General features: G+C 42.6%; 1 protein-coding gene and 1 long non-coding RNA gene across 7 annotated transcripts in view; one reads left to right on the forward strand and one right to left on the reverse strand.

Annotated features, from left to right (window-relative positions):
- The window catches only part of LOC142140777 (uncharacterized), a 114568-nt gene extending 105600 nt beyond the window's left edge, over window positions 1-8968 (forward strand). Inside the window, exon 3 of the long non-coding RNA XR_012688565.1 lies at window positions 8692-8968. This is a non-coding gene — a long non-coding RNA (uncharacterized LOC142140777). The remainder of the gene's footprint in view (window positions 1-8691) is intronic.
- The window catches only part of DLG2 (discs large MAGUK scaffold protein 2), a 1188444-nt gene that overhangs the window by 669102 nt on the left and 492618 nt on the right, over window positions 1-26724 (reverse strand). The window lies entirely within an intron of this gene.

Consider the following 26724-nt stretch of genomic DNA (forward strand, 5'->3'; position numbering starts at 1 on the left):
GAGGGTTGAGAATGGAATTTGTATCATCGAAGCCCCACCCCCTCTACATAACAATGTAATTTGCATAATCAAGGGGGGCAATCCATGATGACGTGATTTAGGATGGTGACCACTCTGCCAGGGGTCCAGGAGGAGTAGGAGCTAGTAATACAAGGTAGCTGTAACCACTGCGCTGCCCTGTGATCTGCAATTAAGCACTGTGTTGTTACAGATCAACACTGAGCAGTGGAACTCTTTGAATCAAAGCACGATCTAAATGAAAGATTACAAAGACCCACATAATGCGATGAGATCATTTCATAGGATACCCTGAGTGAGTAGTTTCCAAGAAACTCTAGGACAGGTTCCAGACTTAGGATGCAGACTGGATTAATAGCAATCTGTGTATCAAAAATCAGTGGGCACAGTAATATCCTAATATCAGCAAAAGTTCTGAATAAAAATAAGTAAAGCAAAGTTCACCAATCCTTAAGCAGTAGCCATGGTTCAAGGTAGAGACGTATAGCAATACGGAATCCTCAGCAGGAATGCAGAGCCAATATGAATTGCAGACAGCTCTAGTGAAATACAAGTATCGGGCGCCAAGTAATAGCTGGGTCTGGGACACAGCGAGTCTCCCAGAACAAATCTCACAAATATGTCAATACAGTATGCAGGTCAGAAATGGTAGGCGGCAATCCAGAGTGGTGTTCAGACTAGAAGCCGGGTCAGAGAATCAAGCGGCAAACAAACATTGGTCACGAACAAGCCAAGGTCGGGTACATGAGAATACAACAGAAGAGAATGCCAGACACTGATCAGGAATAGACACATTTGCACTGACCGGATCTTATAGCAGCAGGTATGCTCCCAGCACATATATGAAATCGGTGAAACCTCCATGTTCCATTATTCACACAGTGCACAATGCACTGTCATTTGACCTCACCTGTGTCTTCCCTGCCCCACTCCAGATGCCAGCCTAGCAAATATCTGTGAGTTATAATATTTTGCAAGACTTTTGTAGAAAAGTTATAGGTTTGTGACAGAAGCCGGCTACATGTTCATCATCATCGTCATTAATTTATATAGCGCCAATTCTGCAGCGCTGTACAGAGAATAATTGTCATTCACATCCGTCCCTGCCCCGTTGGAGCTTACAGTCTAAATTCTGTAACACATACACACAGGCAATTAACCTACTAGTATATTTTTGTAGTGTGGGTAATTGGAGCACCCTGAGGAAGCCCACGCAAACACGGAGAGAACATACAACCTCTACACAGATACGGCCATGTTCAGGAATCAAACTCATATTGTGACATTCTATATGTGAGATACAGTAAGTAAACTACAACATGAGATTAATCTTTAGGCCAACACCATTTTGGATGGGGCACAGTGTATGTTGGCACGCTGAAGCTGGATGCACTCATGAGAATTAGTAAATTCAAATGTAGATGGACTTAGGTGTACAAATACCGTTTGTTCTTCAAAAATTGCAATTTGTTTCCAAAAAGACACTTTTCAATATACGGTGTATTTTTATACACATCTGCAATAGTAACTGGATTACAGATTGTACCATTTTATTTCCCATAAAACTCTTGCTGACATTTGCACAAAGTTTCCTTATCGAACCTTGTAGACATACATGGGCCTGATTCATGAAAAAACAGTCAGTATTTAACTTATGTGCAAAACAGAATACTAATTTGCACCCCATGCATTGTAACATGGTTTTGTCCAGGAGACTGAAATAAGAAATCTCTCAAGTTAAGATCCTTAATGAATCAGGCCCATGGAGGGTAGTCTGATAGGTACGGAGTCGGTAATCTCATTTCTTCACCGTCCCACAATCAGTAACGTGACATTTATATAGAATGGTACATACCGTACACTCAAAAATGTCCCAACTTGTTCAATAACATCATTTGGAAATATACATATTTGCTAAGGAAGTAACCCAATAGCAGCAGAAGTTCTTACTTTTTCTTTCTGCTCTTTCTACTGTAATCATATAGAACACATTTAATGTTTTGCATAAAAAAAGAACATAAATTAGAAAAAAAAAAGTTGTCAACAAAGAGAATAGAGAGAGAGGTTGCAGGAAAGGAGAGAGAGAGGTAAGAAGAAAATTACAAATGTTGCTTTAATTGTTGCTTTAATTGCTTTAATTAATAATTGGTTGTAACCAATTATTAAGCTTTATACAGTGACCAGAGGTGGAACTATCGAGCTGTGGGCCGCGATGCAGGGAAGTGGGGAGGAGGGAATCGGGGCCCCCATGCACTGGGCCCCATTATCTCCATGTGCATAGCACCTGCCATACCAATGGTAGTTCCTCCACTGCCGGTGAGATCCCTGGTGGACTGGTGGTACTACAACTCAGCCCACTTCCAACTGGGAGATTTAAGATATTAGTCCGAAGATGGGAGACAATTTGGCATCTATTGCACCAGTACTTCGCTATTTTCGGTAAACTCCTCACTAATGCCGGCAGGACGCAATCATCTCACGCAGCCCGGAGTTCAAAAGAAATTGGTGGAGGCCGTACATCAGCATTGACACAGAGGGTCACATGACTGCACGATCAGAATGTTCTGATATCTGATTGCGCCATTTATACAAATGTTAGTTACATAAAAGCCAATGGGCCAGATTCATTAAGGAAAGCAATCTGAAAACAACTTGCGTTTGAGAAAAAAATTGCACGGACGGTCACCTGTATTCAGATACAGGCGGATCTGAAGAAATGTTTCAATTTGAATCTTGGTATAAGTACGCTCTCAGGGGCAAACGCAGGATATGTAGAGAGGGGTTTCCACGCCGCCAGTGGGCGTGACAAGCATGCATGGGGGCGTGGCTCAAAGTTTAGACAGTGCTTGGCTGCTCTCCAACTCTTCCTATCCCCATAATATGCATGAGCAATGCTGTGTGCACTACTGTTAGGTGCACACAGCTCTCCCTTTTCAAGCAGAGCTGTGTAAAGCGGGAGCAGGGTCCAACCACCTCAATTATACAGTGCTCCAGGCTTGGAGGGGGGTTTCCATGCACTAGAACCCCCCCCCCCCTGGTTTGCTTATGTCTCTGGCTATATGTTACTTGTCATATGTGATCAGATAGAACACAGTGCAGGATACTCACAATGCTTATGTGCAAAATAAAGTCTCATCAGAACACATGAAGACAAAAAAATCTATATTAACAACTCTTAATACTTGAATCAATATTAAAATTGTATGTGAACAATAGAAAAACTTTTTTTACATGACATACAAAAATCATGATGTTCTTAACTGTACATAAAATACATTTTTACAGTTTCTCTTACTTACAAACACATATTGTATCAGTCATCATTATCAATCAACACTTTCACCAGACCTGTAGCTGGAGCAAGTGATACGACTAAAAATCACGTATCTAAGAGATGCCCAAAGCTTGAATCGGCCATCTGTGCGTGTGATCGACCTCGGCTCGCCTTGCCGTACACTGACGACCTTAGTCCTTCCCATCCCCTCCCCGTTCCGCCCTTTAAATCATAGGCAGCTTGACGTGTCATTTGCGTGTGAACATGAATTGCATGCAGTTACCATAAGTCCAATTTTCGCGCAGAGCGATTTTAGGCGACTTACGTTCATTAATATATCGGGCCCAATATGTATGTATTAGGGATATAATACTGGATTTAATTATTCTACAAGGCCTTTTACATTGATGAAGTTTGATGCAATTAGGTAATGAATAATTGGAATTAAGTACCAGAAGCTGTTATCGCCTCTGCCAACAATGTGGTTTAATGTGGCTCATGAAGTGGATACTTCAGGTGAATAATCTCTTATTGTGCGTGATATAAAGGATGATACATTAACACTCCAATTATCCAAGTGATTAGATGGCTGGCGTGCTGTGTGATCGCATCGTTCCCGTTGTCTTGGTTTTTAAAAACAGGTTTTGTTTGTGTTAGCAAATGAGTAGCCAGCTCTCCGGCTGTTGTTGACCTGCAGTCCTATGTATACTAATAAACAGCTCTTGATTAAAAGAGCGACTTTTATTAAAGTCATATATTTTGTGTAGATTAAAGGCATCATCTTCAACTTTACTCACATTCTATAATGGTTTCAGTAAGGGTGATCTACAGATGAGTGAATCTCGCTCATACTGGTGCACACTACTATTTGTGTTACTGCGCTCAGTGACGGACGAGGGGAACAATACAGGAATTATAAATGGTGGTTTATATCACTGGATGAATACCTAGCAGAATATAAACAAAATTGTCAGCAGTTTACAAAGCTGATGTAAGCAAAGACACTGGAAATGTGGATTGAATGCAATCTGGTGGATTTAATGCTACTCGCAAAGTCAAAGCATAAAAATGAGTTGCTTACTATGCAACACAGAGAGCATTCTAGTGCTTACTATGCAACACAGAGAGCATTCTAGCGCTCACTGTGCAACATTATGAGCATTCTAGTGCTTACTATGCAACACAGAGAGCATTCTATTGCTTACTGTGTGACGCAGAGAGCATTCTAGTGCTTACTATGCAATACAGAGAGCATTCCAGTGCTTATTATGCAATACAGAGAGCATTCTAGTGCTCATTATGCAACATTATGAGCATTCTAGTGCTTGCTATGCAACACAGAGAACATTCTAGTGCTTACTATGCAATACAGAGAGCATTCTAGTGCTTACTATGCAACATCGGGAGCATTCTATTGCTCACTATGCAACATTATGAGCATTCTAGCGCTTACTATGCAACACAGAGAATTCTAGTGCTTACTATGCAACACAGATAGCATTCTAGTGCTTACTATGCAGCACAGAGAACATTCTAGTGCTTATTATGCAACACAGAGAGCATTCTAGTGCTCGTTATGCAACACAGAGAGCATTCTAGCGCTTACTATGCAACGCCAAGAGCATTCTAGTGCTTGCTATGCAATACAGAGAGCATTCCAGTGTTTATTATGCAACAGTATGAGCATTCTAGTGCTTACTATACAATATAGAGAACATTCTAGTGCCCGCTATGCAACACAGAGAGCATTCTAGTGTTCGCTATGCAGCACAGAGAGCATTCTAGTGCTTACTATGCAACATTATGGGCATTCTAGTGCTTACTATGCAACACAGAGAATTCTAGTGCTTACTATGCAACACAGAGCGCTTTCTAGTGCCTGCTATGCAATGCAGAGAGCATTCCAGTGCCTATTATGCAATACAGAGAGCATTCTAGTGCTCATTATGCAACATTATGAGCATTCTAGTGCTTACTATTCAACACAGAGAGCATTCTAGTGCTTACTATGCAATACAGTGAGCATTCTAGTGTCTGCTGTGCGATACGGAGAGCATTCTAGTGCTTGCTATGCAACACCGAGAGCATTCTAGTGCCCGCTATGTAACATTATGAGCATTCTAGTGCTTACTATTCAACACAGGGGGCATTCTAATGCTTACTATGCAACCAAGAGAAATTTTTATTGCTTACTATGCAATACAGAGAGCATTCTAGTGTTTGCTATGCAATACGGAGAGCATTCTAGTGCTTACTATGCAACACAGAGAGCATTATAGTGCTCGCTATGTAACATTATGAGCATTCTAGTGCTTACTATGCAACACAGAGAATTCTAGTGCTTACTATGCAACACAGAGAGCTTTCTAGTGCTTACTATGCAATACAGAGAGAATTCTAGTGCTTATTATGCAACGCAGAGAGCATTCTAGTGCTCACCATGCAACATTATGAGCATTCTAGTGCTTGCTATGCAACACAGAGAGCATTCTAGTGTTCACTATGTAATACAGAGAGCATTCTAGTGTTTGCTATGCAATACGGAGAGAATTCTAGTGCTTACTATGCAACACAGAGAGCATTCTAGTGCTCGCTATGTAACATTATGAGCATTCTAGTGCTTACTATGCAACACAGAGAGCTTTCTAGTGCTTACTATGCAATACAGAGAGTATTCTAGTGCTTATTATACAACGCAGAGAGCATTCTAGTGCTCACTATGCAACGTTGTGAGCATTCCAGTGCTTTTGATGCAGTAGAGAGCATTCTAGCGCTTACTATGCAATACAGAGAGCACTCTAGTGTTCACTATGCAACATTATGAGCATTCTAGTGCTTGCTATACAATATAGAGAACATTCTAGTGCTCGCTATGCAACACAGAGAGCATTTTAATGCTTACTCTGCAACATTATGAGAATGCTAGTGCTTTCTATGCGATACAGAGAGCATTCTAGTGCTTACTATACAATATAGAGAACATTCTAGTGCTCACTATGCAACACAGAGAGCATTCGAGTGCTTACTATGCAACACAGATAGCAATCTAGTGCTTACTATGCAACACAGAGAGCATTCTATCACTTACTATGCAATACAGGGTACATTCTTGTGACTAATATTCAATACAAATAACATTCTTGTGACCACTATACAGTGAAAGTCAAAAACAGTAGTATTCACAGTTCAAATATTTTTTTTTAAAAATGCTTCTTTATTATTCAATAATATTATTTAAATAATGCTTAAAAATAAAAATAATTAAAAATATTTTTAATAATTTTAACGCAAGCTGCAAACATCAATCTTGAACTTTTAATGTTGAACATCAAATTTTGAACCACAAATTAGAGTAGAGGTCAAGTGTCGATGGTTCGTGGCCATTAAACAGGAGAAATTTAAATTTGCTTTGAAATTTTAGTTTCGAAACATTCTAAAATTTTCAATCACCTCTAGTATGACAAAGTCACAATAAATGCTTTTAAGTTATTTGTAAAACCTTCCCCTGTGCTTTAAATGCTTCTGCTCATTTATTGTGCCTCTCCTTGTGACCTATAGGTAGAGCTGTCATGTGACCGAGTAGGATATTTAATTTAAAGTTTTTACTCAGAATTCAGTTTCCTGATGCACCTCAGCTTTCTGTGGTGCATAGTGGTGCACATTCCTGTTAATTACTTCAGTGTAAAAAAATGTTATAATGATCTATATAATGTTTGTTCAGCCGAGAAATTCAACAATAAATATTTTATCATCTGTAGATTACAAAGAGGAAGGGAGCGAAGAAGGGACAAGAAGGAAGAAGGGAAGGGAAGGAAGATGGGGAGGGGAGAAGGGAGAGAAGAAGGGAAGATAGAAGGGAGGGAAGAAGGGAGAGAACAAGGGAAGATGGAAGGGATGGAAGATGGGAAGGGAAGAAGGGAAGGGAAGATGGAAGAGAGGGAGGAAGGGAGTGAAAAAGGGAATATGGAAGGGAGGGAAGTAGGGAAGGGAAGATGAAAGGGAGGGAAAAGGGAAGGAAGGGAATAGAGGGAGGAAGGGAAGGGAGTGAAGATGGGAAGGGAAGAAGGGAAGATGGAAGGGAGAGAAAAAGGGAAGAAAGGGAAGAAGGGAAGGGAGAGAAGAAGGGACGAGAGGGAAGAAGGTATGGGAGGGAAGAAGGGAAGGAAGAAAGGAAGGGAAGGAAGAAGGGAAGAAAGGGAAGAAGGAAAGAGAGGGGAAAAGGAAAGAGAGGGAAGAAGGAAAGGAAGGATTTGAGCAAAGTATCACATAAGTTTCTGTCCCAAAATTATGGGAGAACTATAAAACTGATTCTCTCCACACAATGAAAAATGCTTATGCACCCCTCATACTTGGAGAGGCGTAACAGGGCTGCAGTGGTGGGCAAGCATAAGATGAATACTATAAGAGTGTGACTAAGTATTTGAACACATTTAGACATGAACACATCCCCAGATACGCCTAATTGTTGGGGCACTGTAGGGTCAGTACAACGGTACACGATAATGATGATGACCATCAGCAGCGCTATCTAGCTGCTTCTGATTTGGTGACCTCTCCAAACAGCTGTAATGAAGTCATTAGCGTTGCGGCTATGTTATACAAAGTTATGGCTGTCTATTCGCATTGCTTAACTGACATTTCCATTTGGATTACTGCAAGCAAACAGATTCCCATTTGATTTATAAAGTATTAAATTGCATTTTATATTGATAATTTGACTTTTATTAATGACTGTCGAGGTACTATTCTGTATTGTGTATATGACACTACATTACATAATTATATTGTGTACGAATAGGGTAAATGTAACTTTAACATTTACTCCTAACACTGTGAAGCTGCATCTCTGCGCCATCATGTGGCGTAAATATACACATCAGAATGCCTGATGTCTATCACAGATACTACTGTTTCGGAGTAGGGTGGATCTACTTCTAAATGCCATATTGCATGTGTCTTTTGGTACATTCGGTGCAATGTGTCCACCAATTAATGAGTCCTTCTATTTTACCTGTACGTGCAAATAGTTAAAAATAGGGGGGAGTATTAGAATAAATAAATAAATTCCTGTGTGGCGTACTAGGTCTCTCTGTAAATGAATCCGCTCAACAAGGTCGCTGGGCTCTGTGGAAGAGACTGCTGACGCTATGTACAAGTGATGATAGCTAAAGACACAACTGGAATTCTAAGAGTTTCTAAAGGCAGTTTGTGGCAGTATAGCTTTGGAAGAATGTAGACACAGCAAATAGTAAACAACTATTTTAAGCATACATATATATATATATCTTTAAAAATTATCAATCCCATTAAAAAATGATGTGGTTTTTATTTGTTTATTTATTTATTTAATTCCCAGAAGAATGTTGGTATTCACCAATTCTCTTGTGTTTTTTCTACAGTCTAATGATTTATGATTCTGCACTTCCATGGCAACCACAGTCACATGGCACACGATGTAGTGAGCAGATAAGCTTTGGAACTCCCCTCTGAGCTTTGTCTGTACTGTGACATCCTCCTCCTCCCCCCTCTGCCTTCACATGACATACTGAGAGCTGTGACCCTGTGTCTGTGTAGCAGCCTGGCTGTGTCTGTGTCTGGCAGCCATTTTTATTTGCCAACCAGAGAGCTTTTAAAATGGAAAATAATAATTTGCAGGTGGATAGCTAAGAAAAATGACTATAAGACACATAATTAAAAGGTACTAAAATTGCTATTTAAAAAAAAAAAAAAAACAATTAATCATCTTGTGTTGTGAGTTATAGTTATAGTATTGTAGTGTTATTTGTTTACTGTACTGTACTGTTATACCATGTACTGTCTTGTTGCGTTCTTTCTGTACGGCCCTGCAGACTTCATGAGGCGCCCTATAAAGATTAATAATGATTAATAATAATTATATGTTCTGCTTTAGTTATAATTAACAGTTAATTCATTTGAGAAGAACATAACTGTGTCCCAATATGAAATAAATGTGCTGTATTCCTATGTGTGCTGTTAGTTGTCTAAGTAAAAGTGAAGAGAAATAAGAGTATCAGTTAGGACCCTAATAACTAATAAAATGCTGAGATATCTCCCTGTCGTACTGGCACTCATTGTTTCCCCAGTCTCGCACTCGGTATACTGTACACACACACACAGACATTTACGGAACGGTTTCTATGGAAACCATTGCCTTAGCAACCTAGATTATCCTTAAAAAATGCCCAAAGCGAAGACAGGAATTCACCCACATTTGCTCTAAGTGAACAATGACGCGGGAGGTAGGAGTAAGAATAGACTTGCCGGATATAACGTGGAGTTCACCTGTTTTTAGAAAATGAAAATGCTGGTTCATTAACCTCGTGCTTTCAGAGCACTGACAGCTCGTTCGGAGTGAACTTGGCTAAATGTGACACTGACCTAGATAATAACCCATTATGTGCTTTTTACAGAGATTTCTCAGCAATGCTGACAAGCTCATTGCCCGGCGTCTTCAGTGGAGTTATTACAATTTAGACGAAGTAAGGATGATGGGCATAAGGGACATATGTACCAATGCCGGATCTAAGGCTATGAGAAAGGGGCAACCACCCAGGGTGCAAAGCCAAGGGCAGGCCGAGTAGGGGGGCATCTGCCCTTCCTCGGGCCGGTGTCATAGTGGGCTACCATGGGCTGGGTCACTGGCCCACCAGAAGTTTTTTTCCTTTAAAATGTTCCTAATAGGCTGCTGAGACGTGTCTTGCCCCCAGGCTAAAATGCCAGCCCTCCCCTCCACAAAGCTGAGGGGTGGGGAGCACGATAATGAATATTTTAGGTTAATGTAGTTACAGTTGAGGACAAGGGGGTGTCAGCCTTCCTTCTATCCATGGGAACTAACATTTTTAGTTACGGCCCTGATATTTACCTAACGCTGGAAAAAATGGATGTTTTAAGAGTGCCATTGATAAGATAAGGGAATATATACACACACACACACACACACACACACACACACACACATATGTATACACACACACACACACATATATATATATATATATATATATATATATATATATATATATATTGTAATACAATAACAGGCAGGGCGCCTCTAAGTGGAATATCAGATATACAAGGTGGAAATGCGTAATAATATGCGTACCGTAAGGTAAGCAGCAATAGGTCTCCAGGAAAAAATGGAGCAGTCTCTGCTGTACTTGTAGTCCTCCAAATCTCCACCAATCAGTCACACAATATGGAAAGAGCAAACATAGTATAACACTGAGATGCAGTTGGTAAGGGCCGTTCACCAAATACCCCACAATCCTATGGAGTGTCTGAGATTGTAGTCTCAGATTATTATATACAGGACACCCAAATGAGTGCAGCAAATATATAACATACTTGCCAACTCTCCCGGATTGTCCGGGAGACTCCCGCATTTTGCAAGAGTCTCCCGGACGAGTGTGGCAATCTCCCTGATAGGAAGGGGGAAAAATTCATTTAAAACGCCGCGATTCACCCGGAATCGCGGCGTTTAGCCCCGCCCCCGCTGTAAAATGACGCGATTTGCGTCATTCCGTCACGGGGGCGGGGCCAAAATGACGCGATTTCGCAGCCCCGCCCCCTGCACACCCACGTCCCAGCCGGCATCTCCCGGAAAAAGAAAAAAAAATGTTGGCAAGTATGATATATAATAAAAATCTGCGTACCAAAAATCACGTAGATCTCACTTCTAGGTACTTAAGACATATGCAACATCAATAGCTTCATAATTCCAGCTTCATATATATATATAATTTGCTCCGTTTGCTCAGCCTTGTACAGGGCCCGGATGTTGTACAGACACCAGAGGAAACCCACGCAAACACGGACGAACTATATCGGACTTTGTCACTCTAAAGAATTAAGACTTGTCGAGGTTGAAATGAGTGTTCTTTATATACTATTGGTGTGTGGGATCTAAATTATATATATATATGAAGCTGGAATTACGCAGATTTTTATTATATATTTGCTGCACTCATTTTGGTGTCCTGTACATGATAATCTGAGACTACAATCTCAGACACTCCATAGGATTGTGGGGTATTTGGTGAACGGCCCTTACCAACTGCATCTCAGTGTTACACTATGTTTGCTCTTTCCATATTGTGTGACTGATTGGTGGAGATTTGGAGGACTACAAGTACAACAGAGACTACTCCACCTTCTCCCGGAGACCTATTGCTGCTTACCTTACGGTACGCATATTATTACACATTTCCACCTTGTATATCTGATATTCCACTTAGAGGCGCCCTGCCTGTTCTTGTATTACAGCATTGCATCCGTCCAGACCAACCATCTGGTTTCAGGCTACTGAGGCTGCCACTCGTACAGGAGTCAAGTGATTTTTATGGATTGTATATGTGGGACTGATATTACATTATTCTGATTTGAAGTTGTCACGCTGTGGTGATTAGCGCCAGATATATCTTCTATTTCAATTATATATATATATATATATATATATATATATACATACATATATGGTAAGCCTATATTCCATCTTTGTCGGCCTTAGAGTAAGTGGATTTTTTTAGGTAGGTCCAAGTTTTGTCGGCATTATTGCAGACGGAACAATGACTACCAACGGGCCACACGTTATAGAGCAGGTCTACAGGCTTTAAAATTCCTAAATTAACCTTTAGTGACCGTGTTTTTCTGACTGTAAGCATTGCAATCATTCCAATAGATTGCTAGAGAAAATTACACCAGTGATGATACATATTTACATAAAAAGGGAAAATTGTATATTGTGGGATAAAGAATGAATGCGCAGAAAGTATGGCCTGATTGTATCTCCTGGTTTCATGTCACTGATGAATATTTTAATCATAAAATAACCTTATTGTAAACCAACTGGAGGCTGAACACAGTAGGAGCTGAGTGTATTCATATTCCTGCAAACCACTGATAAGATAAACTACAAACAAATTTCAAAAAACATAATAATAATAATAGAAAAAACTAACAGTAGTTATTTCTACCTGAAAAGTAGTGAATAATGAATAAGGAAGGGAGGGTGTGTGTGAGCTCAGACTACTGTCTTTCCGATATCAACTGATACAGGTCGGCTGTATTTTTACGCACACAAATGAATAGATTATAAACAACTTGAACCTATGCTTATTTTTCCACCAGAAGTCATCAGAGTCGTTAATAACAATTATAACTTGAAAACAAACGTTTTTTAATCCTATATGAATTTTGAAAAAAATGACTGATTGATTGGTTATGTGACAGCTCAGACGATCGACCGTCTACTCAAGATCACCTCGACCTTACTAGCCGAAGGTTTGCTCACACCTCACCACCAAAGTGTGGTGACCATGGGGTGCTGTTTGTCTGCATACGAACCGGAAAATAAAACAGGTATTGTATGTTGCATTCCTGACGTAGTACAATATGTGAATGGGAAATGTGCACAGTCATTGGGAGAATTGTTCGTTACTCCGATCTCTTGGACCTGTGAAAGTTCTACACTGTTTTGATGCCATTTCTATAAGTAATAATGCATTATCAGCCACCAATATTAAAGCAGCCATTGGAAACAGGCAGTTCTCTGTGGTATAGTTCGAATGAGGAGAGATGGTGGAAAGTGTAGACCTGAAAGATGAACTAGTCTCCACACACACACACTGTACGGTTAATTTCGTCAGCGTGGGAGGAAACCGGAGCACCCAGAGGAAACCTACGCAAACAAGGGAAGAGCATACAAACGCCACAAGGGAACAGATTGGAATCTAACCCATGACCCCAGCGCTGTCACGCAGCAGTACTAACCACTGTCTGGTTCCAGCAGTTGAACGAAGACGGTATTCAGGTAGATCTTTGAAACAACCCTGTCTCTGGTCTGATGACAGTCAAATTCTTGCAAGCATCCAAACCCCAGCCATTAATAACTACAATGGCATTCAACCATCATGATTTTTTTCATCACATCCATTTCTATGCCTTTACTTCGTCTTTAGAGCACATTTAAAATGATTAAAAAAAATACCACTGGGTAATCGGTTATTTCTGTACAACTCATCAACCCCCCCTTACTGGCTGTGATTTTCTCACTGGCTTAGTAATGAATGAATGGATACAGGTTTAATGAAAACAGGGACAAGACATCTAGGAGTACCTATTTAAAATAAAGCTGTGAGACTACCTTGTAAGGCAGTCGATAAATAATATTTCTACGTTAATGGGTTTATTTTAAAACTTAAATGTTATAGTTCTCTCAGTCCAATTCTAACCAATGATGTCTTCCGTCGGACCTACAATATCATCATCATCACCATTTATTTATATAGCGCCACTGATTCCGCAGCGCTGTACAGAGAACTCATTCACATCAGTCCCTGCCCCATTGGAGCTTACAGTCTAAATTCCCTAACATACACACAGACAGACAGACAGAGAGAGACTAGGGTAAATTTCTGATAGTAGCCAATTAACCTACCAGTATGTTTTTTGGAGTGTGGGAGGAAACCAGAACACTCGGATGAAACCCACGGAAACACTGGGAGAACATAGAAACTCCACACAGATAAGGCCATGGTTGGGAATTGAACTCATGACCCCAGCGCTGTGAGGCAGAAGTGCTAACCGCTTAGCCACCGTGCGGCCCAATATATTTCTTAAATCTATATTTTAAAATATTTAGTCACGTGATTTACTTTAGTCATCAACAACAATTAAGCACTGCAGCAACAACACAGGACATGACAAATACATTAGGGGTCAATACAGAGAGCTTTCATGGGAACTTTTTACCCCAAGGACCATACACAGGACACGTGGTCATCCCCTAAGGTTAGAGGAGAGGAAATTTCACAACCAGCAAAGGAAGGGGTTCTTTACAGTAAGGGCAGTCAAGATATGGAATTCATTGCCAGGGAAGGTTGTGATGGCAGATTCAATAGATATGTTTAAGAAAGGGTTAGACAAATTTTTAGCGGAAAGGTGTATCCAGGGATACGACCGTTAATTTAAAATAAAGGATAGTAGTGGATATAGGGTAAAAATTGGATTGCAATATTGAGTCTGGGGGGATTTTCAAAATTGAAACAGATGGGCGGTTGCCTACTCTGGATTAATTTCAAATATAAGTGCAGGATCGCAGGAGATCCAAAATAGGTTGAACTTGATGGACTGGGTGTCTTTTTTCAACCTCATCAACTATGTTACTATGTTACAAATCATTAAGGAAAATGTATGAAAGTGTGGAAAACAAATGCTGTTCTGTGACATCACACTTAGTTTGGTGCGAATGCATCTGTTCTTACAGGTAGTTGCACGGAATTGCACACTGCTGTGATGGCACCTAGAGTAGGGCAAATATTTGAACCGGAAGGGTTTGGCGTTTCTTGCCGGTGTCATGGCACATTTTGGAAGGGTTTCATTATTTAATCGGTCAGCGCACTATATTTTCCTCCCTATTAATGGACTTCACACTTAATTTATGACATACATAATGTTAAACTGGGAAGTATATTAGGAAAAAAAAAGAGAACAGTAAAAGGTGACGAACGATGCGGTCCTAAAATTTAATAGGTCGGACTTTATAGTGACATTTCCATCATGTTCATTTTTTAGGCTATCCGTAAAACACAAATGTTGGTGCAGCCCCTTTTTTAAGGGGGTGTTTCAGAAGACTGTGTAGCGGGCATTCACCTGGAAGCGTGCTAGGAGGACAACGCATTGGCTGCAAAACGAAAACCAGCGCAGGTCTCAGACCTGCGCTGGTTTTCGCCACAAAAAATTCAGACTCTGAATTTTTTGTGGATGGTGAATGACCATTATAGAATGAAGAGACCTTTTATTGACACCGACAAAAAGTGTTTTAACTTAGAGTATTTCAACTTTGACAGTTAGGAAGATTCTCCTTCCCAAGGAAGAAATTGCTGTGGGAGAAACAGTTTAAATTCTAACCTCTACAATATTCTGATAAATTGAATGTTCCACAGAAATATATGCAGCTGTACAGAGAAGGAAAACTTAATCGCTCTTCCTTTTTCCTGAACAGCTCTTTTTACAATCTGTGTTTCTGCTTCTTTATATGGCTTAAAGCCATAATGGTCATCAAAGGGATCAATTTCAATGGTGAAGCTGTGATATTTTCACAAGATTATGCAAGGTGTTAAAAGGGAGAGTGAAATATCTACATTTCCAAATGGGTAACTTGTGAACCGCACAATCTGTTATGACTGTTCACCCCTATTAATGCGCCGCTTCTCCCCCTAATCTTATCCTGCAAAATAATGCAGTGTGAAAGATGGTACTAATCGTACTCTAGCAATGGGCAACTTCAGCCTGCCCGACCTCTCCCATCAGCCTGTGCTAACTCTTGCACTGCCACAGACACCCCCATCTTGACCTGACGATAAAGTGGGAATTGCAGGGGACGTGTGGCCCTGCAAAATGTGTCATTTTAGCCCCCCCCCCCTCCCCCCACGGCAAAATGACACAATTGTGTCAACGTGTAGCATGGCCAAAATGATACATGACACAGCAAGTTGCGTCATTGAGAGCACTGTGATGACACTTCATTAGGACACGGGCAAGATCCAGGAAAAAGATCTGCTCTTCTGGGAGTGCGGGAGAACTATCTCAGAAGTGTCCAGGCCATACTGGCAGAGTAGGTAAGTATTGCTTCAGTTTATAAACGATTCTTAATAAAATTGTTTATTATCCTTGAACCTATTGTAGATTAGTGATAGTTGGAAAACACAAATAATTGAAGAGAATTAAACTTGTAATAAAACCACTATTTGGACAGTAATTGAGTTCAAAGAACAAAAATAAGATCTACTACTCTTCAACATCCAGTATATATTGCAGCCTTAACCTCTATTATACACTGGGCAATAAAAGCAGTATCAAATAGACCCTATTGCACAGAGACCCCATGATCGCCATCCACATTGCACAGAGACCACATGATCGCCATCCACATTGCACAGAGACCACATGATCACCATCCATGTTGCACAGAGACCACATGATCGCCATCCACATTGCACAGAGACCACATGATCGCCATCCGCAGAGCACAGAGACCCCATGATCACCATCCACATTGCACAGAGACCCCATGATCACCATCCACATTGCACAGAGACCCCATGATCACCATCCGCAGAGCACAGAGACCCCATGATCACCATCCACATTGCACAGAGACCCCATGATCACCATCCGCATTGCACAGAGACCACATGATCACCATCCACATTGCATAGAGACCCCATGATCACCATCCGCATTGCACAGAGACCCCATGATCACTATCCACATTGTACAGAGACCCCATGATCACCATCCACATTGTACAGAGACCCCATGATCACCATCCACATTGCACAGAGACCCCATGATCACCATCCGCAGAGCACAGAGACCCCATGATCACCATCCACATTGCACAGAGACCCCATGATCACCATCCACATTGCACAGAGACCCCATGATCACCATCCACATTGCACAGAGACCCCATGATCACCATCCACATTGCACAGAGACCCCATGATCACCATCCGCATTGCACAGACCACATGATCACCATCCACATTGCACAGAGACCCCATGATCACCATCCACATTGCACAGAGACCCCATGATCACCATCCACATTGCACAGAGACCCCATGGTCACCATCCACATTGCACAGAGACCCCATGATCACCATCCACATTGCACAGAGACCCCATGATCACCATCCACATTGCACAGAGACCCCATGGTCACCATCCACATTGCACAGAGACCCCATGATCACCATCCACATTGCACAGAGACCCCATGATCACCATCCACATTGCACAGAGACCCCATGATCACCATCCGCATTGCACAGAGACCCCATGATCACCATCCACATTGCACAGAGACCCCATGATCACCATCCACATTGCACAGAGACCCCATGATCACCATCCACATTGTACAGAGACCCCATGATCACCATCCACATTGCACAGAGACCCCATGATCACCATCCACATTGCACAGAGACCCCATGATCACCATCCGCATTGCACAGACCACATGATCACCATCCACATTGCACAGAGACCACATGATCACCATCCATGTTGCACAGAGACCACATGATCACCATCCACATTGCACAGAGACCACATGATCGCCATCCACATTGCACAGAGACCACATGATCACCATCCACAATACAAAGAGACCACATGATCGACATCCACAATACACAGAGACCACATGATCACCATCTGCATTGCACAGAGACCACATGATCACCTTCCACATTGCACAGAGGCCCGATGATTGCCATCCACATTGCACAGACCATGACTGTGATTAAGTCCATGGTCAAAAAAATTATTGAGAAAGTAGTGGGACCTTGTAAGCAGAATAAACATAACACATATTGCTACTGATATATTTATTTATAATGTACAGTTTTGCCTGACAACTGCCCCAATGCAGGTTATCGGTACCTACGGCCAGTGCTTACTGTGCACCACAAGTAACAGCATCTGCTCTGCTTTTACTACTCATCTCACCCTAAAACTGTACCCATAGAACATAAGTGTCCCCGGCAGGTTCTAGTGATTGAATATAAGAACATTGTACAGAATAAAGTGCATGAGATATACTTTCTGTGTAGCCTTTGCCGTCCCTGAAGAACCGATGAGCCCACTGGTCAGTATAATCCCGTTCAGGAACTACCTGCTAGCTAACAGTCTCTGAACAGATGGTGGCGACAGGTCCTGGCACAATCTCTTGTCAGTACAGAGCAAAATTCAGAATTATGTCATGTTTGCTGTTCCTTTGGCTCCACAGTAATCCTGCGGTGCCACTTAATGCGGTATTATTTTTAGCTGATTATACTTACTAGTTAATTATTTAATAATACTTCAGATGGAGTGTCTTTATCAACCTGGTCGGCTCTGGCCTTTGTTTTATATTATTAAGGCTATTGTTGGTCGAAGTAACGATATGACCTAATTATATGGAAGAAGAATCACACACGGACAGTGGTCTTCCCAAAAACTGTTATAAGACTGTTCTTATGAAGTTTCTGCCTCATTTGTAACATTAATAAATGATCTATAAAGGATTTGTTTTTGTAATCTCTTCTAAAACATTTAATCTACATTCTTATTACTCATATTATACTTTACAGATGTAGTAATGAATAGCACAAGGATTTTAACCTATGAATCATGACCAAAGACAGTTTTCATTCTGTTTGCAGTGGGTACTCGTGATAATCTATTTTCCAAACCATTGAGCACTATAACGGATTAATATTCTATTATTCTTTTTTGTAAATGTGTATTTTAATAAGCTATACACTCACGTGAAAGATTTGGAACATATGTGTTATTAGATGATCCAAATCATCCGATCAGTACCGACTTTTCATGTCTGGCAGAGACCTTATAGACCTGTGTCTGCAGTCATTGGATGACAGATACCATGACCTGTGTCTGCAGTCATTGGATGACAGATACCGTGACCTGTGTCTGCAGTCATTGGATGACAGATACTGTGACCTGTGTCTGCGGTCATTGGATGACAGATACCGTGACCTGTGTCTGCAGTCATTGGATGACAGATACCGTGATCTGTGTCTGCAGTCATTGGATGACAGATACTGTGACCTGTGTCTGCGGTCATTGGATGACTGATAACGTGACCTGTGTCTGCAGTCATTGGATGACTGATACCGTCACCTGTGTCTGCAGTCATTGGATGACAGATAACATGACCTGTGTCTGCAGTCATTGGATGACAGATTACGTGATCTGTGTCTGCAGTCATTGGATGACAGATAACGTGACCTGTGTCTGCAGTCATTGGATGACAGATAACGTGACCTGTGTCTGCAGTCATTGAATGACAGATAACGTGACCTGTGTCTGCAGTCATTGGATGACAGATAACGTGACCTGTGTCTGCAGTCATTGGATGACAGATAACGGGACCTGTGTCTGCAGTCATTGGATGACAGATAACGTGACCTGTGTCTGCAGTGATTGGATGACAGATAACGTGACCTGTGTCTGCAGTCATTGGATGACAGAAAACGTGAGCTGTGTCTGCAGTCATTGGATGACAGATAACGTGACCTGTGTCTGCAGTCATTGGATGACAGATAACGTGACCTGTGTCTGCAGTCATTGGATGACAGATAACGTACCTGTGTCTGCAGTCATTGGATGACAGATAACGTGACCTGTGTCTGCAGTGATTGGATGACAGATAACGTGACCTGTGTCTGCAGTCATTGGATGACAGATACTGTGACCTGTGTCTGCGGTCATTGGATGACTGATAACGTGACCTGTGTCTGCAGTCACTGGATGACAAATACCGTGACCTGTGTCTGCAGTCATTGGATGACAGATACCGTGACCTGTGTCTGCAGTCATTGGATGACAGATAACGTGACCTGTGTCTGCAGTCATTGGATGACAGATAACGTGACCTGTGTCCGCAGTCATTGGATGACAGATAACGTGACCTGTGTCTGCAGTCATTGGATGACAGATAATATGAGCAGTGGTTGGACCAGGACATAAAAGAACAGATCTGGTACAGATCCAGCCAGTGATGGAGACGTAAGACTGGGCCCCCACAGTCATGTGAGCAATTACCTTAATTCTTATATACTAAATAATACAATTAATATGTTCAACTTGAAGAAAATATGTCATATATCCAAACCTGAGGGGTCATGAAGCAGAATCCAAAACTTAATCAGGGTCCTTGGTGACAATAAGGTTAAGACCATTGAGATAGCATGGTGTAAAAAAACCGCAATCAACTTGTCAATTGAACACATAAATAATTATTGGGCCGCATTGATATGCAAACCAAAAGCCACAATCACATATATATATATATGGATAAAAACTGAGAGCATGGTAGAATGATGATAATGGGTACTAAAATCAATAACCGGAGTATAGAGTTCAATTCAAGTGTCCAGCAATAGATAGGGATAGCGAAAACCAGCAGTACTCATGATCCTCTAATCTCAGCTCAGTTCACAACTCTCCGGATTGAATGTTGTTACAGCTGTAGGCTGTTGAATGTCCACAATATCCTGAGAAGCGATGTCCCCTTAATTGCATGTAGCAGCTCTCTACAGCGTACGGCTGTCAGCACATGGTGGTGTGTGCCGAAAAAATCTGCCCGGGCAGAAACAGGGAACCAAATTGTCAGGTCCCTCACAAACTGGGTCCGTGTATCGGATATGTGTTCAAACTCCAAGTAATAGGCGGTGATATGCTCCACAACAATAGGCGACGCGTTTCGTCTCTGAGTGAGACTTTCTCAAGCCAAAAGGCTTTATTATTTATGTGTTCAATTGACAAGATAATTGCGGTTTTTTACACATACCATTAGGAGTATTATCTCCTTATTTTATCATATTGCTGGATTTCAATACATGTATGTGCATTATTAAATGTTTGAAGTACTTATCTATTCTGCCCTGGTTTTTGATATTTTTTATCATTTACATCATTTATTCCAGAGTGTCATTTAGCGCTGTTATCCTTTGTTCTATTGATTATTTCTAGTTGGGGATCAGCAATTTCCCCTATGTTTACAGCTGCTTTATTTTACCTGGATTACAATATATAATACTTTTTTAACCCAGCGCGGAACCTCCCTGCTTTGTGTGCTATTTAACAAATATTGTTCAACAAGTATCGTTGTAGTACGGTGCAATACCTGTTCTGTTTTCACCATCTCATGAAAGTAATATCAGATTGAATTCATTTAAAAAAATGGTTTATTCTCAGCTGTCTCTGTGGTGTTTATGTTTGTTAAATTGCAGCAATAAGTGGCATTAAATCAGCCTAACCCCAACAATCCTTAGTTCCTTAGTTACAATTGCTTTCTCGCTTATTTTTTATTTGATTGTATCAAACGGCTGTTTTTTCAACAATCCAGTTATCTAAAATTCTAACTCCACTCCAGAGTAATAAAAAAAAATATTAAAATTATTACGCTGGGTAACACTTACTGAATAACTTCTGATAATGTAAAAAGGTCTTCTATTTGGCCAATATAGACTCTAAAAAGGAAAAGTGGAGATGTTGCCTATAGCATCCAATCAGATTCTAGCTCTCATTTCGTAGAATGTACTGGATAAATGATAGCTAGAATATGATTGGTTGCTGTGGGCAATGCCTCTTTTTTTAGAAGGTTTAGTAAATGTACCCCTGTAAATAAAACATGCATTATACCCCAAGGCGGTGAGGTAGCTACATACTGGATTGGTCTTTCTGCATCATTTTGACAAGCAAGCAGGGAGCTAAGGAATATTTTCTGCAGAAATATGAAGTTTGCAGCCATTAAGGACACAACAAAGGAACTAAAGAGTGGAAACAACATGCAAATAATTAACAAAAGACTGGTGTGTTTGTCTGGAGAACAAGGTACATTATTGTGACATTTTATCTACATGGCTGCATGCTAGATAGAAACCTTGGTCTGTTTGATGTACGCTCTACGGATCCCAGTGGTAGTGTACTGCAGCAACACAGTAATGTCGATATTAATCAATATCCTTTACGGATCATTAGGGATTACTGCCCACTGAAGTGTATTCTTTACCTTGCTGCAGTTACGGATAAAAATTCATTAATATGAATTTCCTGAGGCCACTGTTGGGAAAATATATGTACGGATTGTGGGCCCCTGACATAGGGACAGTTGTCATCATGTTTTCCAGGGACAGTGAAATATAACGGAGTTATAAGAGCATGTCCCGGGGATACTGATTTTCGGCTCTAATGAGACGTACACATAACTTGTAAAATTCACGCCAACATGAACGCAGAGAAGATTACAGGCACAAAGGACGCTACTGTATATATTGTATGTTACTGTATATTATTATTATTATTATTATTATTAATTTTTATTTATAGGGCGCCACTAGGTATCCGTAGCGCCGTACAGGGACAGACAGAAACACGATACAGGGTGAGACAGCACAGTACAGTTAACAGAAATCACAGTAACTCAGAAGCTCAATGAACAGCTAGATTAGAGGTGAGAGCCCCCAGCGGGGTAGAGACAGGGGCCGGAGGACCTCGTGGAGGAGACAAGGAGCTGGAGAGCAGAGTTAAGGTGGTGGAGAACAGAAGGAGAGGAGGCCCTGCTCGGAGGAGCGTACAATCTAAGGGGAGGGTAGGACGGACAGAGACACAATGGTAGGAGGAGGGAATGGGGATAACGGAGGCAGGGACGGAGGGGGGGGAGAGGAGAATGAAAAGGAGGGAAGTAGGAAGGGGACAGGAGAGGAAGGGGGGTAGGGGGAGACTGGGAGGAGGTCAATGGGTGGGGGACTGAAGGGCTTTAAGGAAGAGGTGGGTTTTTAAGGCCCGTTTGAAGCTGGACAAGTTGGGGAAGTTCTGATGGAGCGGGGGAGCTGGTTCCAGTGGAGGGGGGCAGCGCGGGAGAAGTCTTGGATGTGAGCATGGGAGGAGGTAACCAGGGGGGAAGAGAGGCGGCGGTCGTTAGCCGAATGAAGAGGGCGGGATGGAGCGTGAATGGAGATGAGGTTGGAGATGTAGGGAGCAGTGGAGTTGGAGAGGGCCTTAAAAGTAAGAGTGAGGAGCTTGAACACGATTCTGTAGGGGATGGGGAGCCAGTGGAGGGATTGGTAGAGGGGGGAGACAGAAGAGGAGCGGCGAGAAAGGAAAATGAGCCGAGCGGCTGCATTGAATACGGAGCGAAGGGGAGCGAGATGAGAGCGGGGGAGGCCAGTAAGGAGGAGGTTACAGTAGTCCAAGCGGGAGATAATAAGAGAGTGGACAAGGGCTTTGGTGGCATCTTGGGAGAGGAAGGGCCGAATGCGTGCGATGTTGCGCAGCTGGAAGCGGCAGGATTTGGCGAGAGAGAGGATGTAAGGGACAAAGGAGAGAGAGGAGTCCAGGGTGACGCCGAGGCAGCGAAGTTGAGAAACAGGGGAAATAGAGGAGTTGAGAGCGGTGATAGAAAGGTCGGAAGGGCAGGGGGAGTGAGTGGGGGGAAAGACAATAAGTTCGGTTTTTGTGAGATTGAGTTTGAGGAATCTAGAGGACATCCAGGAGGTGATGGCGGAGAGGCAGGCGGACACCCTGGAGAGGAGGGAGGGAGAGAGATCGGGAGAGGAAAGGTAGAGTTGGGTGTCATCCGCATAGAGGTGATACTTGAGACCAAAGGAGCTGATGAGTTCACCGAGGGAAGAGGTGTAAAGGGAGAACAGTAGGGGTCCGAGAACAGAGCCTTGGGGAACCCCTACTGGAAGGGAGGAGGGGGGGAGATAGATCCGGAGGTGGAGACGGAGAAGGTACGGCCAGCAAGGTAAGAGGTGAACCAGGACAGGGCGGAGCTGGAGAGGCCAAAGGATTGAAGGGTGTGGAGCAAGAGCGGGTGGTCAACGGTGTCGAAGGCCGCTGAGAGATCCAAGAGAATGAGAAGGGAGAAGTGGCCCCTAGCTTTGGCAGAGAGGAGATCGTTGGTGACTATGGCCAGGGCAGTATCGGTGGAGTGGAGGGGGCGGAAGCCAGATTGGAGAGGATCGAGAAGGGAGTGATCAGAGAGGTAGGTGGAGAGGCGGCTGCAGACGAGCCTCTCAAGTATTTTGGAGGCAAAAGGGAGAAGAGAGATGGGGCACTAGTTGGAGAGAGAGGTGGGGTCGAGATGAGGTTTCTTAAGAATGGGGGATACAAGAGCGTGTTTGAAGGAGGAGGGGAAGATGCCGGTGGAGAGGGAGAGGTTGAAGAGGTGGGCGAGGTGGGAGCAGGTGGCGGGGGAAAGGGAGCGAAGGAGGTGGGAGGGGATGGGGTCCAGGGGACAGGAAGACGGAGGAGAGGATGAGATGAGAGAGTGGACTTCTTCTCCCGTAGTGGGGTGGAAGGAGAAGAGGGAGTGGTGGCGAGAGGGAGAGGGAGAGAGGGTGGGGGCAGGTGGGTGAGGGGAGGAGGAGATTTCGAGACGGATGGCCTTAGAGGAGAAGAAGGAGGCAAAGTCAGTGGCGGTCAGAGAGGAGGGGAGAGGAGGGGCAGGGGGGGGAGAGGAGGGTGTGGAAGGTGGCGAAGAGGCGGCGGGGGTTGGAGGACTGGGAGGAGATAAGGGATTTAAAGAAAGATAGTTTGGCGAGAGAGAGAGAGCGGAGCTATAGGAAGAGAGGATGAACTTGAAGTGGAGAAAATCAGCCAGGGAGCGGGATTTTCTCCAGTGTCGTATATATAGTATGTTACTGTCTATATTGTATGATACGGTTTACATGTCAACAGTTACATCATAAATATCACACAGCATTATAGGTAGCACAATCTAATTGTCTAATGTTTCACTACTTTCAATTAAAGCAACTTTATGTACGCATCAAACTCTTAAATAAACATGAATTAAAAGGGAAAAAAATATCTATAGGGATATATAGGGTCAGCACACCCTCTTTGTTCCAAATATTCATCTCCTGTTTGCCTGCTATGCATACTTGCCAACTCTCTCTGAATGTCAGGGAGAATCTCTGAAATAGGGGTGATCTCCCTCACTCCCTGAAGAGTCTGGCATTCTCCCTGATGCTGAGCCAGTACAAGACGTGGTTGGCTTCGCCATCTGTGGCATGATGACACAGTTCAGAAATTGTGTCCTATGTCCATGTATTGATGCCTATGGAGGTGGCCATTTTCATGGAGACCAATATTTAATCAAAGACTGACAGGTAAGACTACATGACTTCAGTAATGGAGACAGAAATGTAAAAGACACTTTAGTCTTTAGAGATTCATTAGCTGCTTTTCCTAAATGCATAGTTGCCTACTCTCCCGGATCTGACATTGGATTGCTATTTGGAGGCTTCTGGGGTACCTCTTTGGTAAGTTAGCTCTCAATTTAAAAACACATATGTATGGCCCAAATATAGGGACTCTCATTGTTTAGAGTAGGACCATCCTATATGCAAAAGCGCCTTGGTGTGGCAGGATGGCTTAAACATACATTTGCAAATGTGTGCAACAAAGACTTTTGCATTTTTATCTACAGTAGAAATGGCAGATCTGTTGCTGGCTATAGCAGTGTGCTGGGGGAAAAAATGTTGTGTGTATGTTCCTTGCAGGATAACCCCACCCTTTCAGCACCTGTTATGGCCTATAAATTGATTTGAGCAGCTTCCACTTTTGTATTTGTCTGAGAGGCATGTTGGTGTCAGTAGCTGAGGGGGAGTGCTGACATTGGATTGCTATTTGGAGGCTTCTGGGGTACCTCTTTGGTAAGTTAGCTCTCAATTTAAAAACACATATGTATGGCCCAAATATAGGGACTCTCATTGTTTAGAGTAGGACCATCCTATATGCAAAAGCGCCTTGGCGTGGCAGGATGGCTTAAACATACATTTGCAAATGTGTGCAACAAAGACTTTTGCATTTTTATCTACAGTAGAAATGGCAGATCTGTTGCTGGCTATAGCAGTGTGCTGGGGGAAAAAATGTTGTGTGTATGTTCCTTGCAGGATAACCCCACCCTTTCAGCACCTGTTATGGCCTATAAATTGATTTGAGCAGCTTCCACTTTTGTACTCTCCCGGAATGTCTGGGAGACTCCCGCATTTCTGGGAGACCCCCCGGGCTCCTGGGAGAGCAGGGCAACCTACTAGTCCTCGCCCCTGCAACAGATAAGTGGTGGGGGGGGCTTAATGACACAAATATCTTGTCATTCTTAGCGACTCGTCAAGCCCCGCCCCCACACGCCCACCTCCCTCAGGATCTCCCTGAAGCCAACGAGGAAAAGTTGCCAAGTATGGTGTTATGTCTCTAGCTTAGAACTTGGGGGTCTATTTGTTAAAATGTGGCGATAAGGCTGATTTTGTATCATCGTCTATCGTTAATTCCCGGCAAGATAAGACCAATTTTTTTGTTGGTGATATGGCTTCATGCTACTGAATAAACAGACTCTTGTTGAGGACAGATAAACCTGCAGCGAAAAAGATCATCAGAATATTCACAGCAGCTCAGAGTATTTCAGGAGATGAGTGATGTGTCAGTGAGGACAGGGCTACATATGACAGGGGCAGTGACATGATGTGAGGAGGGGAATGGAGGCAGCAGGATGTCACAGACTGAGAGTTATATAGTGGAAGGAGCAGGGTCCCCCAGCAGCACAGAGTATATCAGGAGATGAGTGATGTGTTAGGGAGAACAGGGCTACATGTGATAGGGGCAGTGACATGATGTGAGGAGGGGAATGGAGGCAGCAGGAAGCCACAGACTGAGAGTTATATAGTGGAAGGAGCAGGGTCCCCCAGCAGCACAGAGTATATCAGGAGATGAGTGAAGTGTTAGGGAGAACAGGGCTACATGTGATAGGGGCAGTGACATGATGTGAGGAGGGGAATGGAGGCAGCAGGAAGCCACAGACTGAGAGTTATATACTGGAAGGAGCA

Source organism: Mixophyes fleayi, chromosome 2 (assembly GCF_038048845.1).
Source record: "Mixophyes fleayi isolate aMixFle1 chromosome 2, aMixFle1.hap1, whole genome shotgun sequence".
NCBI lineage: Eukaryota > Metazoa > Chordata > Amphibia > Anura > Limnodynastidae > Mixophyes > Mixophyes fleayi.